The sequence below is a fragment of the Panulirus ornatus genome, chromosome 7, assembly GCF_036320965.1.
Source record: "Panulirus ornatus isolate Po-2019 chromosome 7, ASM3632096v1, whole genome shotgun sequence".
In the NCBI taxonomy this organism is placed as follows: domain Eukaryota; kingdom Metazoa; phylum Arthropoda; class Malacostraca; order Decapoda; family Palinuridae; genus Panulirus; species Panulirus ornatus.
The window spans coordinates 15,172,287-15,188,330 of NC_092230.1; the positions used below are offsets into that span (position 1 = coordinate 15,172,287).

Sequence of the window (16,044 nt, forward strand, 5' to 3'; positions counted from 1 at the left end):
GCTGACTCACTTCCCAAGCTCTTTCATCCACAACAGACTGCATACTTGCCCCTCTTTCCGAATCCCTTGCATTCACATCCCTAACAACCCCATCCCTGGGGATAGGGGCGAAAGAATGCTTCCCACGCACTCCTCAAGTGTCGTAGAAGGCAACTAGAGGGGATGGAAGCGGGGTGGCTGGAAACGCTCCCCTCCTTGTATTTTAACTCTCTAAAGGAGGAAACAGAAGGAGTCACGCGGGGAGTGCTCATCCTCCTCGAAGGCTTAGACTGGGGTGTCTAAATGTCTGTGTATGTACACAAGATGAGAAATACGGAGAGATAGGTAGTATGTTTGAGGAAAGAAACCTGGTTGTTTTGGCTCTGAGTAAAATAAAGCTCAAGGGTAAGGGGGAAGCGTGGTTTGGGATTGTCTTGGGATTAAAGTCAGGGGTTAGTGACAGGACAAGAGCAAGGGAAGGAGTAGCACTACTCCTGTAACAGGAGTGGTGGGAGTATGTGATAGAGTGTAAGAAAGTAAACTCAAGATTGATATGGGTAAAACTGGAAGTGGATGGAGAGAGATGGGTGATTATTGTTGCATATGCACCTGGGCATGAGAAGAAAGATCATGAATGGCAAGTGTTTTGGAAGCAGCTGAGTGAGTGTGTTAGTAGTTTTGATGTACGAGACCGGGTTATAGTGATGGGTGATTTGAATACAAACGTGAGTAATCTGGCAGTTGAGGAATAATTGGTGTACATGGGGTGTTCAGTGTTGTAAATGGAAACGGTGAAGAGCTTGTAGATTTATGTATCGAAAAAGGACTGGTAATAGGGAATACCTGGTTTAGAAAGAGAGATATACATAAGTATGCATATGTAAGTAGGAGAGATGGCCAGAGAGCACGATTGGATTACATTTTAATTGATAGGCATGTGAAAGAAAGACTTTTGGATGTTAATGTGCTGAGAGGTGCAACTGGAGGGATGTATGATCATTATGTTGTGGAGGCAAAGGTGAAGATTTGTAGAGGTTTTCAGAAAAGAAGAGAGAATGTTGGGGTGAAAACAGTGGTGAGAGTAAGTGAACTTGAGAAGGAGACTTGTGTGAGGAAGTACCAGGAAAGACTGAGCACAGAATGGAAAAAGGTGAGAACAAAGGAGGTAAGGGGAGTAGGGGAGGAATGGGATGTATTTAGGGAAGCAGTGATGGCTTGCGCAAAAGATGCGTGTGGCATGAGAAGCGTGGGAGATGGGCAGATTAGAAAGGGCAGTGAGTGGTGGGATGAAGAAGTAAGATTATTAGTGAAAGAGAAGAGAGAGGCATTTGGATGATTTTTGCAGGGAAATAATGCAAATGAGTGGGAGATGTATAAAAGAAAGAGGCAGGAGGTCAAGAGAAAGGTGTAAGAGGTGAAAAAGAGGTCAAGTGAGAGTTGGGGTGAGAGAGTATCATCAAATTTTAGGGAGAATAAAAAGATGTTTTGGAAGGAGGTAAATAAAGTGCGTTAAGACAAGGGAACAAATGGGAACTTCAGTCAAGGGAGCAAGTGTGGAGGTGATAACAAGTAGTGCTGATATGAGGAGATGGAGTGAGTATTATGAAGGTTTGTTGAATGTGATTGATGATAGAGTGGCAGATACAGTGTGTTTTGGTCGAGGTGGTGTGCAAAGTGAGAGGGTTAGGGAAAATTATTTGGTAAACAGAGAAGAGGTAGTAAAACCTTTCCAAAAGATGAAAGCTGGCAAGGCAGTGGGTTTGGATGGTATTGCACTGGAATTTATCAAAAAAGGGGTGACTGTATTGTTGACTGATTGGTAAGGTTATTTAATGTATGTATGACTCATGGTGAGGTGCCTGAGGATTGGCGGAATGCTTGCATAGTGCCATTGTACAAAGGGAAAGGGGATAAAAGTGAGTGCTCAAATTGCAGAGGTATAAGTTTGTTGAGTATTCCTGGTAAATTATATGGGAGGGCATTGATTGGGAGGGTGACGGCATGTACAGAGCATCAGATTTGGGAAGAGCAGTGTAGTTACAGAAGTGGTAGAGGATGTGTGGATCAGGTGTTTGCTTTGAAGACTGTATGTGAGAAATACTGAGAAAAGGAAATGGATTTGTATGTAGCATTTATGGATCTAGAGAAGGCAAATGATAGAGTTGATAGAGATGCTCTGTGGAAGGTATTAAGAATATATGGTGTGGGAGGCAAGTTGTTAGAAGCAGTGAAAAGTTTCTATCGAGGTTGTAAGGCATATGTACATGTAGGAAGAGAGGAAAATGATTAGTTCTCAGTGTATGTAGGTTTGCGGCAGGGGTCTATGATGTCTCCATGGTTGTTTAGTTTGTTTATGGATGGGGTTGTTAGGGAGGTGTGTGCAATAATTTTGGAAAGAGGAGGAAGTATGCAGTCTATTGTGGATGAGAGAGCTTGGGAAGTGAATCAGTTGTTGTTCGCTGATGATACAGCGCTGGTGGCTGATTCATGTGAGAAACTGCAGAAGCTGGTGACTGAGTTTGGTAAAGTTTGTGAAAGAAGAAAGCTGGGAGTAAATGTGAATTATAGCAAGGTTATTAGGTACAGTCGGGTTGAGGGACACGTGAATTGGGAGGTAAGTTTGAGTGGAGAAAAACTGGAGGAAGTGAACTGTTTTAGATATCTGGGAGTGGATCTGGCAGCGGATTGAACCATAGAAGCAGAAGTGAATCATAGGATGCAGGAGGGGGCGTTGAAGAATGTGTGGAAGTCGAGAACATTATCTTGGAAGGCAAAAATGGGTATGTTTGAAGGAATAGTGGTCCTAACAGTGTTATATGGTTGCGAGGCGTGGGCTATGGATAGAGTTGTGTGGAGGAGGGTGGATTTGTTGGAAATGAGATGTTTGAGGACAAAATGTGGTGTGAGGTGGTTTGATCGAGTAAGTAATAAGAGGGTAAGAGAGATATGTGTAATAAAAAAAGTGTCGGTGTCTCCCGCATTAGCGAGATAGCGCAAGGAAACAGATGAAAGAATGGCCCAACACACCCACATACACATTGATATACATACACGTCCACACACGCTAATATACATGCCTATACATCTCAACATATACATATATATACACACAGACATACATATATACACATGTACATAATTCACACTGTCTGCCCTTATTCATTCCCATTACCACCCAACCACACATGAAATAACTACCCCCTCCCCCACATATGTGCGAGGTAGTGCTAGGAAAAGACAACAAAGGCCACATTTTTTCACACTCAGTCTCTAGCTGTCATGTATAATGCATTGAAACCACAGCTCCCTTTCCACATCCAGGCCCCACAGAACTTTCCATGGTTTACCCCAGATGCTTCACACGCCCTGGTTCAATCCATTGAGAGCACGTTGACCTCGGTATACAACATTGTTCCAATTCACTCTAATCCTTCCACGCCTTTCACCAAACTGCATGTTCAGGCCCCGATCACTCAAAATCTTTTTCACTCTCTCTTTCCACATCCAATTTCATCTCCCACTTCTCCTCGTTCCCTCCACCTCTGACACATATATCCTCTTTGTCGATCTTTCCTCACTCATTCTCTCAATGTGACCAAACCATTTCAAAACACCCTCTTCTGCTCTCTCAACCACACTCTTTTTATTACAATACATCTATTTCTCTTACCCTATTATTACTTACTCAATCAAACCACCTCACACCACATATTGTCCTCAAACATCTCATATCCAGCATATCCACCCTCCTCTCCACAACTCTATCTATAGCCCACGCCTCACAACCATATAACATTGTTGGAACCACTATTCCTTCAAACACCCATTTTTGCTTTCCAAGATGATGTTCTTCACTTCCACACATTCTTCAATGCTCCCAGAACTTTCGCCCCCTCCCTCACCTATGATTCACTTCTGCTTCCATGGTTGCATCAGCTGCCGAATCTGCTCCCAGATATGTAAAACACTTTACTTCTCCCAGTTTTTCTCCATTCAAACTTACCTCTCAATTGACTTATCCCTCAACCCTACTGTACCTGACAACCTTGGTCTTATTCACATTTACTCTCAGCTTTCTTCTTTCACACACTTTACCAAACTCAGTCACTAGCTTATGGAGTTTCTCACATGAATCAGCTACCAGTACTGTATCATCAGCAAACAACAACTGACTCACTTCCCAAGCTCTCTCATTCACAGCAGACTGCATACTTGCCCCTCTTTCTAAAACTCTTGCATTCACCTCCCTAACAACCCTATCCATAAACAAATTAAACAACCATGGAAAAATCACACACCCTTGCCGCAAACCAACATTCACTGAGAACCAATCACTTTCCTCTCTTCCTACATGTACACATGCCTTACATCCTCGATAGAAACTTTTCATTGCTTCTAACAATATTATTTTTTTTTATTTTGCTTTGTCCCTGTCTCCCGCATTAGCGAGGTAGCGCAAGGAAATAGACGAAAGAATGGCCCAACCCTCCGACATACACATGTATATACATACACGTCCACACACACAAATATACATACCTAAACATCTCAACTTATACATATATATGCACACACAGACATATACATATATACTCATGTACATAATTCTTACTGTCTGCCTTTATTCATTCCCATCGCCACCCCACCACACAAGAAATATCAACCCCATCCCCCCCCCATGTGTGCGAGGTAGCGCTAGGAAAAGACAACAAAGGCCACATTCGTCTACCCTCAGTCTCTAGTAGTTATGTAATAATACACCTGAAACCACAGCTCCCTTTCCACTTCCAGGCCCCACAGAACTTTCCATGTATTACCCCAGATGCTTCACATGCCCTGGTTCAATCCATTGACAGCATGTCGGCCCCGGTATACCACATTGTTCCAGTTCACTCTATTCCTTGCACTCCTTTAACCCTCCTGCATGTTCAGGCCCCAATCACTCAAAATCTTTTTCACTTCATCTTTCCACCTCCAATTTGGTCTCCCACCTCTCCTCAACCCCTCCACCTCTGACACATATATTCTCTTGGTCAATCTTTCCTCACTCATTCTCTCCATGTGACCAAACCATTTCAAAACACCCTCTTCTGCTTCCTCAACCACACTCTCTTTATTACCACACATCTCTCTTACCCTATTATTACTTACTCGACCAAACCACCTCACACCACTTATTGTCCTCAAACATCTCATTTCCACAACATGCACCCTCCTCCGCCCAATTCTATTTATAGCCCACGCCATGCAACCATATAACATTGTTGGAACCACTATTCCTTCAAACATACCCATTTTTGCTTTCCGAGATAATGTTCTTGACTTGCACACATTCTTCAACGCTCCCAGAATTTTCACCCCCTCCACCACCTTATGATTCACGTCCGCTTCCATGGTTCCATCCGCTGCCAAATCCACTCCCAGATATCTAAAACACTTCACTTCCTCCAGTTTTTCTCCATTCAAACTTACCTCCCAATTGACTTGACCCTCAACCCTACTGCACCTAATAACCTTACTCTTATTCACATTTACTCTCAGCTTTCCACACTCTTTACCAAACTCAGTCACCAGCTTCTGCAGTTTCTCACATGAATTAACCACCAGCACTGTATCATCAGCGAACAACAACTAACTCACTTCCCAAGCTCTCTCATCCCCAACAGACTGCATACTTGCCCCTCTTTCCAAAACTCTTGCATTCACCTCCCTAACAACCCCATCCATAAACAAATTAAACAACCATGGAGACATCACTCACCCCTGCCGCAAACCTACATTCACTGAGAACCAATCACTTTCCTCTCTTCCTACATGTACACATTCCTTGCATGCTCAATGAAAACTTTTCAATGCTTCTAACAACTTGCCTCCCACACCATATATTCTTAATACCTTCCACAGAGCATCTCTATCAACTTTATCATATGCATTATCCAGATCCATAAATGCTACCTACAAATCCATTTGCTTTTCTAAGTATTTCTCACATACATTCTTCAAAGCAAACACCTGATCCACACATCCTCTTCCACTTCTGAAACCACACTGCTCTTCCCCAGTCTGATGCTCTGTACATGCCTTCACCCTCTTAATCAATACCCTTCCATATAATTTCCCAGGAATACTCAACAAACTTATACCTCTGTAATGTGAGCACTCACTTTTATCCGCTTTGCCTTTGTATACTGGCACTATGCAAGCATTCCACCAATCCTCAGGCACCTCACCATGAGTCATACAAACATTAAATCACCTTACCAACCAGTCACCAATACAGTCACCCCCTTTTCTTAATAAATTCCACTGCAATATCATCCAAACCCGCTACCTTGCCGGCTATAATCTTCTGCAAAGCTTTTACTACCTCTTCTCTATTTACCAAATCATTTTTCCTAACCCTCTTTGCACACCACTTTGACCAAAACACCCTATATCTGCCACTCTGTAGTCAAACACATTCAACAAATCTTCAAAATACTCATTCCATCTCCTTCTCTCATCACAACACTTGTTATCTCACACACACACACACACACACACACACACACACACACACACACACACACACACACACACACATACACACCATTAGCCTCCTTGAGTGAAGTTCCTATTTGTTCCCTTGTCTTATACCCTTTATTTACCTCCTTCCAAAACATCTTTTTATTCTCCCTAAAATTTAATGATACTCTCTCACCCCAACTCTCATTTGCCTTTTTTTTCATCTCTTGCACCTTTCCCTTGACCTCCTGCCTCTTTCTCATTCACATCTCCCAGTTATTTGCATTATTTCCCTGCAAAAATCATGCAAATGCCTCTCTCTTCTCTTTCACTAATAACCTTACCTCTTCATCCCACCACTCACTACCCTTTCTTATCTGCCGACTTCCCACGCTTCTCATGCCACAAGCATCTTTTGCGCAAGCCATGACTGCTTCCCTAAATGCATCCCATTCCTCCCCCACTCCCCTTACCTCCTTTGTTCTCACCTTTTTTCCATTCTGTACTCAGTCTCTCCTGGTATTTCCTCACACAAGTCTCCTTCCCAAGCTCACTTACTCTCACCTCTATTTTCACCCCAACATTCTCTCTTCTTTTCTGAAAACCTCTACAAATCTTCACCTTCGCCTCCACAAGATAATGATCAGACATCCCTCCAGTTGCACCTCTCAGCCCATTAACATCCAAAAATCTCTCTTTCTCGTACCTATCAATTAACACGTAATCCAGTAATGCTCTCTGGCCATCTCTCCTACTTACATATGTATACTTATGTATATCTCTCTTTTTAAACCAGGTATTCCCAATCACCAGTCCTTTTTCAGCACATAAATCTTCAAGCTCTTCACCATTTTCATTTACAACACTGAACACCCTATGTACACCAATTATTCACTCAACTGCCACATTACTCACCTTTCATTTTAAATCACCCATCACTATAACCCGGTCTCATGCATCATAACTACTAACGCACTCACTCAGCTGCTCCCAAAACACTTGCCTCTCATGATCTTTCTTCTCATGCCCAGGTGCATATGCACCAATAATCACCCATCTCTCTCCATCCAATTTCAGTTTTACCCATATCAATCTAGAGTTTGCTTTCTTACACTGTATCACATACTCCCAACACTCTTGTTTCAGGAGTGGTGCTACTCCGTCCCTTGCTCTTGTCCTCTCACTAACCCCTGACTTTACTCCCAAGACATTCCCAAACCACCCTTCCTTTTTACCCTTGAGCTTCGTTTCACTCAGAGCCAAAAATTCCAGGTTCCTTTCCTCAAACATACTACCTATCTCTCCGTTTTTCTCATCTTGGTTACATCCACACACATTTAGACACCCCAATTTAAGCCTTCGAGGAGGATGAGCACTCCCCATGTGACTCCTTCATCTGTTTCCCCTTTTAGAAAGTTAAAATACAAGGAGGGGAGTGTTTCCAGCCCCCCGTTCCCGTCTCCTTTAGTTGCCTTCTACAACACATGAGGAATGCGTGGGAAGTATTCTTTCTCCCCTATCCCCAGGGATAGGGGGTGAACAATATATAGGGTATAGGGGATATGGGATAGGGGAGAAAGAATACTTCCCACGGATTCCCCACTTGTAGTAGGCAACTAAAGTTGACGGGAGCAGGGGCTAGAAACCCTCCCCTCCTTGTATTTTACCTTTTTAAAAGGGGAAACACAAGAAGGAGTCACGCGAAGAGTGCTCATCCTCCTCGAAGGTTGTAACCAAGATGAGAAAAAAGGAGAGGTAGGTAGTATGTTTGAGGAAAGGAACCTGGATGTTTTGGCTCTGAGTGAAACGAAGCTCAAGGGTAAAGGGGAAGAGTGGTTTTGGAAGTTAAGTCAGGGGTTAGTGAGAGGACAAGAGCAAGGGAAGGAGTAGCACTACTCCTGAAACAGGAGTGGTGGGAGTATGTGATAGAGTGTAAGAAAGTAACCAATTGATTGATATGGGTAAAACTGAAAGTTGATGGAGAGAGATGGTTGATTATTGGTGCATATGTACCTAGGCATGAGAAGAAAGATCATGAGAGGCAAGTGTTTTGGGAGCAGCTGATCGAGTGTGTTAATGGTTTTGATGCACGAGACCGGGTTATAGTGATGGGTGATTTGAATGCAAAGGTGAGTAATGTGGCAGTTGAGGGAATAATTGGTATACTTGGGGTGTTCAATGTTGTAAATGGAAATGGTGAAAAGCTTGTAGATTTATGTGCTGAAAAAGGACTGGTGATTGGGAATACCTGGTTTAAAAAGCTAGATATACATAAGTATACGTATGTAAGTAGGAGAGATGGCCAGAGAGTGTTATTGGATTACGTGTTAGTTGATAGGCACTCGAAAGAGAGACTTTTGAATGTTAATGTGTTAGAGGTGCAACTGGAGGGATATCTGATCATTATCTTGTGAAGGTGAAGATTTGTAGGGGTTTTCAGAAAAGAAGAGAGAATGTTGGGGTGAAGAGAGTGGTGAGAGTAAGTGAGCTTGGGAAGGAGACTTGTGTGAGGAAGTACCAGGAGAGACTGAGCACAGAATGGAAAAAAGTGAGAAGAAAGGAGGTAAGGGGAGTGGGGGAGGAATGGGATGTATTTAGGGAAACAGTGATGGCGTGCGCAAAAGATGCTTGTGGCATGAGAAGCGTGGGAGGTGGGCTGATTAGAAAGGGTTATGAGTGGTGGGATGAAGAAGTAAGATTATTAGTGAAAGAGAAGAGAGAGGCATTTGGACGATTTTTGCAGGGAAATAATGCAATTGAGTGGGAGATGTATAAAAGAAAGAGGCAGGAGGTCAAGAGAAAGGTGCAAGAGGTGAAAAAGAGGGCAAATGAGAGCTGGGGTGAGAGAGTATCATTAAATTTTAGGGAGAATAAAAAGATGTTCTGGAAGGAGGTAAATAAAGTGCGTAAGACAAGGGAACAAATGGGAACTTCAGTGAAGGGTGCTTATGGGGAGGTAATAACAAGTAGTGGTGATATGAGAAGGAGATGGAGTGAGTATTTTGAAGGTTTGTTGAATGTGTTTGATGATAGAATGGCAGACACAGGGTGTTTTTGGTCGAGATGGTGTGCAAAATGAGAGGGTTAGGGAAAATAATTTGGTAGATAAAGAAGAGGTAGTAAAAGCTTTCCAGAAGATGAACGCTGGCAAGGCAGCAGGTTTGGATGGTATTGCAGTGGAATTTATTAAAAAAGTGGGTGACTGTATTGTTGACTGGTTGGTTAGGTGATTTAATGTATGTATGACTCATGGTGAGGTACCTGAGGATTGGCGGAATGCTTGCATAGTGCCTTTGTACAAAGGCAAAGGTGAGTGTTCAAATTACAGAGGTATAAGTTTGTTGAGTATTCCTGGTAAATTATATGGGAGGGAATTGATTGAGAGGGTGAAGGAATGTACGGAGCATCAGACTGGGGAAGAGCAGTGTGGTTTCAGAAGTGGTAGAGGATGTGTGGATCAGGTGTTTGCTTTGAAGAATGTATGTGAGAAATACTTAGAAAAGCAAATGGATTTGTATGTAGCATTTATGGATCTGGAGAAGGCATATGACAGAGTTGATAGAGATGCTCTGTGGAAGGTATTAAGAATATATGGTGTGGGAGGCAAGTTGTTAGAAGCAGTGAAAAGTTTTTATCGAGGATGTAAGGCATGTGTATGTGTGGGAAGAGAGGAAAGTGATTGGTTCTCAGTGAATGTAGGTTTGCGGCAGGGGTGCGTGATGTCTCCTTGGTTGTTTAATTTGTTTATGGATGGGGTTGTTAGGGAGGTGAATGAAAGAGTTTTGGAAAGAGGGGCAAGTATGCAGTCTGTTGTGGATAAGATAGCTTGGGAAGTGTGTCAGTTGTTGTTTGCTGATGATACAGCGCTGGTGGCTTATTCATGTGAGAAACTACAAAAGTTGGTGACTGATTTTGGTAAAGTGTGCGAAAGAAGAAAGCTGAGAGTAAATGTGAATAAGAGCAAGGTTATTAGGTACAGTAGGGTTAAGGGTCAAGTCAATTGGGAGGTAAGTTTGAATGGAGAAAAACTGGAGGAAGTGAAGTGTTTTAGATATGTGGGAGTGGATTTGGTAGCGGATGGAACCATGGAAGCGGAAGTGAATCATAGGGTAGGGGAGGGGGCGAAAATCGTGGGAGCCTTGAAGAATGTGTGGAAGTCGAGAACATTATCTCGGAAAGCAAAAATGGGTATGTTTGAATGAATAGTGGTTCCAACAATGTTGTATGGTTGCGGGGCACGGGCTATGGATAGAGTTTTGTGCAGGAGGGTGGATGTGCTGGAAATGAGATGTTTGAGGACAATATGTGGTGTGAAGTGGTTTGATCAAGTAAGTAATGTAAGGGTAAGAGAGATGTGTGGTAATAAAAAGAGTGTGGTTGAGAGAACAGAAGAGGGTGTTTTGAAATGGTTTTGTCACATGGAGAGAATGAGTGAGGAAAGTTTGGCAAAGAGGATATAAGTGTCAGAGGTGGAGGGAACGAGGAGAAGTGGGAGACCAAATTGGAGGTGGAAAGATGGAGTGAAAAAGATTTTGAGTGATTGGGGCCTGGACATGCAGGAGGGTGAAAGGAGTGCAAGGAAAAGAGTGAATTGGAATGATGTTGTATACCGGGGTCGACGTGCTGTCAGTGGATTGAACCAGGGCATGTGAAGTGTCTGGGGTAAACCATGGAAAGTTCTGTGGCGCTTGGATGTGGAAAGGGAGCTGTGGTTTCGGTGCATTATTACATGACAGCTAGAGACTGAGTCTGAACGAATGGGGCCTTTGTTGTCTTCCTAGCGCTACTTCATGCACATGATTAGGAGGGGGTTGCTATTTCATGTGTGGCAGGGTGGCGATGGGAATGAATAAAGGCAGACAGTATGAATTATGTACATGTGTATATATGTATATGACTGTGTGTGTATATATATGTATACGTTAAGATGTATATGTATGCATATTTGCATGTGTGGACTTGTATTTATATACATGTGTATATGGGTGGGTTGGGCCATTCTTTCGTTTGTTTCCTTGCGCTACCTCGCTAATGCGGGAGACAGTGACAAAGCAAAATAAAAAAAAATAAATGACTCATGGTGAGGTGCCTGTGGATTAGTGGAATGCTTGCCTAGTGCCATTGTAGAAAGGCAAAGGGGACAAAGGTGAGTGCTCAAATTACAGAGGTATAAGTTTGTTGAGTATTCCTGGGAAATTATATGGGAGGGTATTGATTGAGAGGGTGAAGGCATGTACAGAGCATCAGATTGGGGAAGAGCAGTGTGCTTTCAGTAGTGGTAGAGGATGTGTGGATCAGTTGTTTGCTTTGAAGAACGTATGTGAGAAATACTTAGAAAAGGAAATGGATTTGTATGTAGCATTTATGGATCTGGAGAAGGCATTTGATAGAGATGCTGTGTGGAAGGTATTAAGAATATATGGTGTGGGAGGCAAGTTGTTAGAAGCAGTGAAAAGTTTTTATTGAGGATGTAAGGCATGTGTACGTGTAGGAAGAGAGGAAAGTGATTGGTTCTCAGTGAATGTAGGTTTGCGGCAGGGGTGTGTGATGTCTCCATGGTTGTTTAATATGTTTATGGATGGGGCTGTTAGGGAGGTAAATGCTCGAGTTTTGGAGAGAGGGGCAAGTATGCAGTCTGTTGTGGATGAGAGAGCTATGGAAGTGAGTCTGTTGTTGTTCGCTGATGATACAGCACTGGTGGCTTATTCATGTGAGAAACTGCAGAAGCTTGTGACTGAGTTTCGTAAAGTGTGTGAAAGAAAAAAGTTGAGAGTAAATGTGAATAAGAGCAAGGTTATTAGGTATAGTAGGGTTGAGGGTCAAGTCAATTGGGATGTAAGTTTGAATGGAGAAAAACTGGAGGAAGTAAAGTGTTTTAGATATCTGGGAGTGGATTTGGCAGCGGATGGAACCATGGAAGCGAAAGCAAATCATAGAATGGGGGAGGGCGTGAAAATTTTGGGAGCGTTGAAGAATGTATGGAAGTCGAGAACATTATCTCGGAAAGCAAAAATGGGTATGTTTGAATGAATAGTGGTTCCAATAATGTTATATGGTTGCGAGGCGTGGGCTATGGATAGAGTTGTGCGCAGGAGGGTGGATGTGCTGGAAATGAGATGTTTGAGGACAATATGTGGTGTGAGGTTGGTTGATCAAGTAAGTAATAATAGGGTAAGAGAGATGTGTGGTAATAAAAAGAGTGTTTGAGAGAGCAGAAGAGGGTGTTTTTAAATGGTTTGGTCACATGGTGAGAATGAGTGAGGAAAGATTGACCAAGAGGATATATGTGTCAGGTGGAGGGAACGAGGAGAAGTGGGAGACCAAATTGGAGGTGGAAAGATGAAGTGAAAAAGATTTTGAGTGATCGGGGCCTGAACATGCAGGAGGGTGAAAGGCGTGCAAGGAATATAGTGAATTGGAACGATGTGGTATACCGGGGTGGACGTGCTGTCAATGGATTGAACTAGGGCATGTGAAGCGTCTGGGGTAAACCATGGAAAGTTCTGTGGGGCCTGGATATGGAAAGGGAGCTGTGGTTTTGGTGCATTATTACATGACAGCTAGAGACTGAGTGTGAATGAATGGGGCCTTTGTTGTCTTTTCCTAGCTCTACCTCGCACACATGAGGGAGGGAGGGGTTGTTATTCCATGTGTGGCGAGGTGGCGATGGGAATGAATAAAGGCAGACAGTATGAATTATGTACATGTGTATATATGTGTATGTCTGTGTGTGTATATATACTTATACTTTGAGATATATAGGTATGTATATTTGCGTATGTGGACGTGTATGTATATACATGTGTATGTGGGTGGGTTGGGCCATTCTTTCATCTGTTTCCTTGTGGTACCTTGCTAATGCGGGAGACAGTGATAAAGGAAAATAAATAGATAAATAAATAAAGATAAAATAATAATAATAATAATAATAATAATAATAATAATGATAATTATAATAATATCCCTGGGGAGAATACTTCCCACGTATTCCCTGCGTGTCGTAGAAGGCGACTAAAAGGGGAGGGAGCGGGGGGCTGGAAATCCTCCCCTCTCAATTTTTTTTTAATTTTCCAAAAGAAGGAACAGAGAAGAGGGCCAGGTGAGGATATTCCCTCAATGGCCCAGTCCTCTGTTCTTAACGTTACCTCGCTAACGCGGGAAATGGCGAATAGTTTGAAAAAAAAAAAAAAAAAAAAAATTATAATAATGATAATTATTATTATTGATATACTTTGTGTATTATCCCTGGGGATAGGGGAGAATGAATACTTCCCACATATTCCCTGCATGTCGTAGAAGGTGACTGAAAGGGGAGGGAGCAAGGGGCTGGAATTCCTCCCCTCCTCTTTTTAATTTTCCAAAAGAAGGAACAGTAAAGGCGGCCAAGTGAGGATATTTCCTCTCAGGCTCAGTCCTCTGTTCTAACACTACCACACTAATGCAGAAAATGGAGAACATGTGTGAAGGAGGATATACACAAGTATGTATGAGTGTTATGTAATGATATGGGTTACCAGTAACATAAAAGGTTGACACTATTAAAAAGGTAAGATGATGAATAATAACTAGCTTATTGGTTGCAGTAACAACAAATTAAATTTCTTGAAGGTAATTATTTACACACCTAACTCAGATGTAAAGTGGAGACATTAGTAAACTAGAGAAATGGCTTAGGTTTGGTGAGGTTGTGTTGTTAACTAGTCACAGCCAGAAGTTGTGTGAGGTCAGTGAGTGTCATGGTGGTGGAACAGTTTGGTCTGAAGCTATGTTGTGTTGGTGAGAGTAGGATATTTTGCTTGATTCTTTTGTGGATCAGTTTTTCACAGAGTTTGTATAATGAAGATAAAGTGATATAGGATGGTAAGAGGATGGGATTTAGGGATTTGGTGGGTTTCAGTAATAGTAATACATGATTAATCTAACTGATGTTAATGATTTTGTTTGTAATGTGAAGTAGTTGAAAATATCTGTAAGTGCTTTGATTACAGCTGGGCCAAAGTGTTTTATGTGAGAGTTTTATATGTTGCCCTCATATATGACATCAGTCCATTTCATTCTGTATTTCTTTCTACAGCAAATTTCTCTTTCTCCTATATGTTCAAACCCCATGTACCCAAAGCTTCCTTTACTTCGAACTCTCCCTTGGTCACTTCACTTGTGACATTATTGACAAATGATTTTTTTTTCTTTTTTTTTTTTTGATATTCACTCCTAAGGAAACAGCATGTTTACCTTGGAAGGTTACATGTCATCATGTGCTCATGGCCAGGGACGCTCTGCTGCTGATCGTCAGTTCTACTTCATCAATTCTCGGCCATGTGACCCAGCCAGGGTTAGTATTACATCCCAGTTCTTGATCTTTTTAAGAAATTCTCACAAGTTTTGTAAATTTTGAATATATACAAGTAGTATATTTGTAGCACTCAGTATTACTATTAATGCTGCAAATTATTACTGTGAACAACACCCATGAATGCTATTATTTTTTGATGAGATTGTTTATTGTTGATTTCACATTTCAGTTATATGAATATGATTAACATCAACAATTTTGAAGCACATAAAAAAGTTTTTGCTTTTAACTCTGTTGATTAGAAAGACATATCACACTTTCTTAGAGTGAGTTTAATAAAAAAGTGAGAGACAGAAATGAGGAGAATTTAAGATTTAAGATGACTTAGATTTCTTTTGATAGGAAGACGGTATACAGACTAACCACACTACTGTTTAATGCCAGGTCATCTTAAGCTGCAAATATTCTTGAGATATTGTCTTTCTTAGGTGCTCCCTTTCCAACAGCTTTTCATTTGATATTTTCATGAAGAAAGAAAAAGATTTTTCAAAAGCAGAGGCTGTATTTGCAATAGTATATTGTTCATATGGCAGTGGTGGCCAATGTAACTTTAAGACCAAGATGAATAATTTTGAATTTTTAACTGTTTTGTTTAGCACGAACAGAATGTTGTTCCCAGTGTGTTTATATTTTATCATATGCTTAAAGTTGACTTTGTGAATAACATATTCCTTCATTATAGGCTTTGTTGTTGCTTACCTGCTCAGTTTTTCATATATTGTTTAGTGCTGCAGAAAAGTTAGTGTGAGGCCTGTTTTAAGCTTCAGGTTGGCCACAGTCTAATTTCTGTTATTATCCATTGTGAGGTCTGTCACAGTAAACACATAGTATTTTTCATTTTATTTGTGGGGGGAAATGAATCATGTGAATCATGTGCTGTTGGTAAAGTGGTTGTAATCTGTCACCAGTAAGTGCCTGTTAACCACTTGAAAGGTTTGCTCTATACTCCTTCTCTGGATCATTACTGGTAATAAGTGCCTTGTCACTCACTGTTATCCTGCTTTTATGTTGGATTAACTTTAGGTTGTACTGCAGCTCTGTGCTTCAGTTTAATTTGCATCATTCTCCAATAACATTGACATAGTCTGTGATTATGCAGCACTTTTGTTTTTTATTCCTGTGTTGGATTCTTTCCTATATACGTTTTTGGCTTATTTGTTTTAGTGATGTAGTGTCAGAAGCAGATAAACAATGACTTCATATGCACA

General features: G+C 41.6%; 1 protein-coding gene across 1 annotated transcript in view; it reads left to right on the plus strand.

The window, feature by feature from the left end:
• LOC139749310 (mismatch repair endonuclease PMS2-like) overlaps positions 1-16,044 on the plus strand; it is a gene marked incomplete at its 5' end in the record, with an annotated part of 254,664 nt that overhangs the window by 213,268 nt on the left and 25,352 nt on the right. The window lies entirely within an intron of this gene.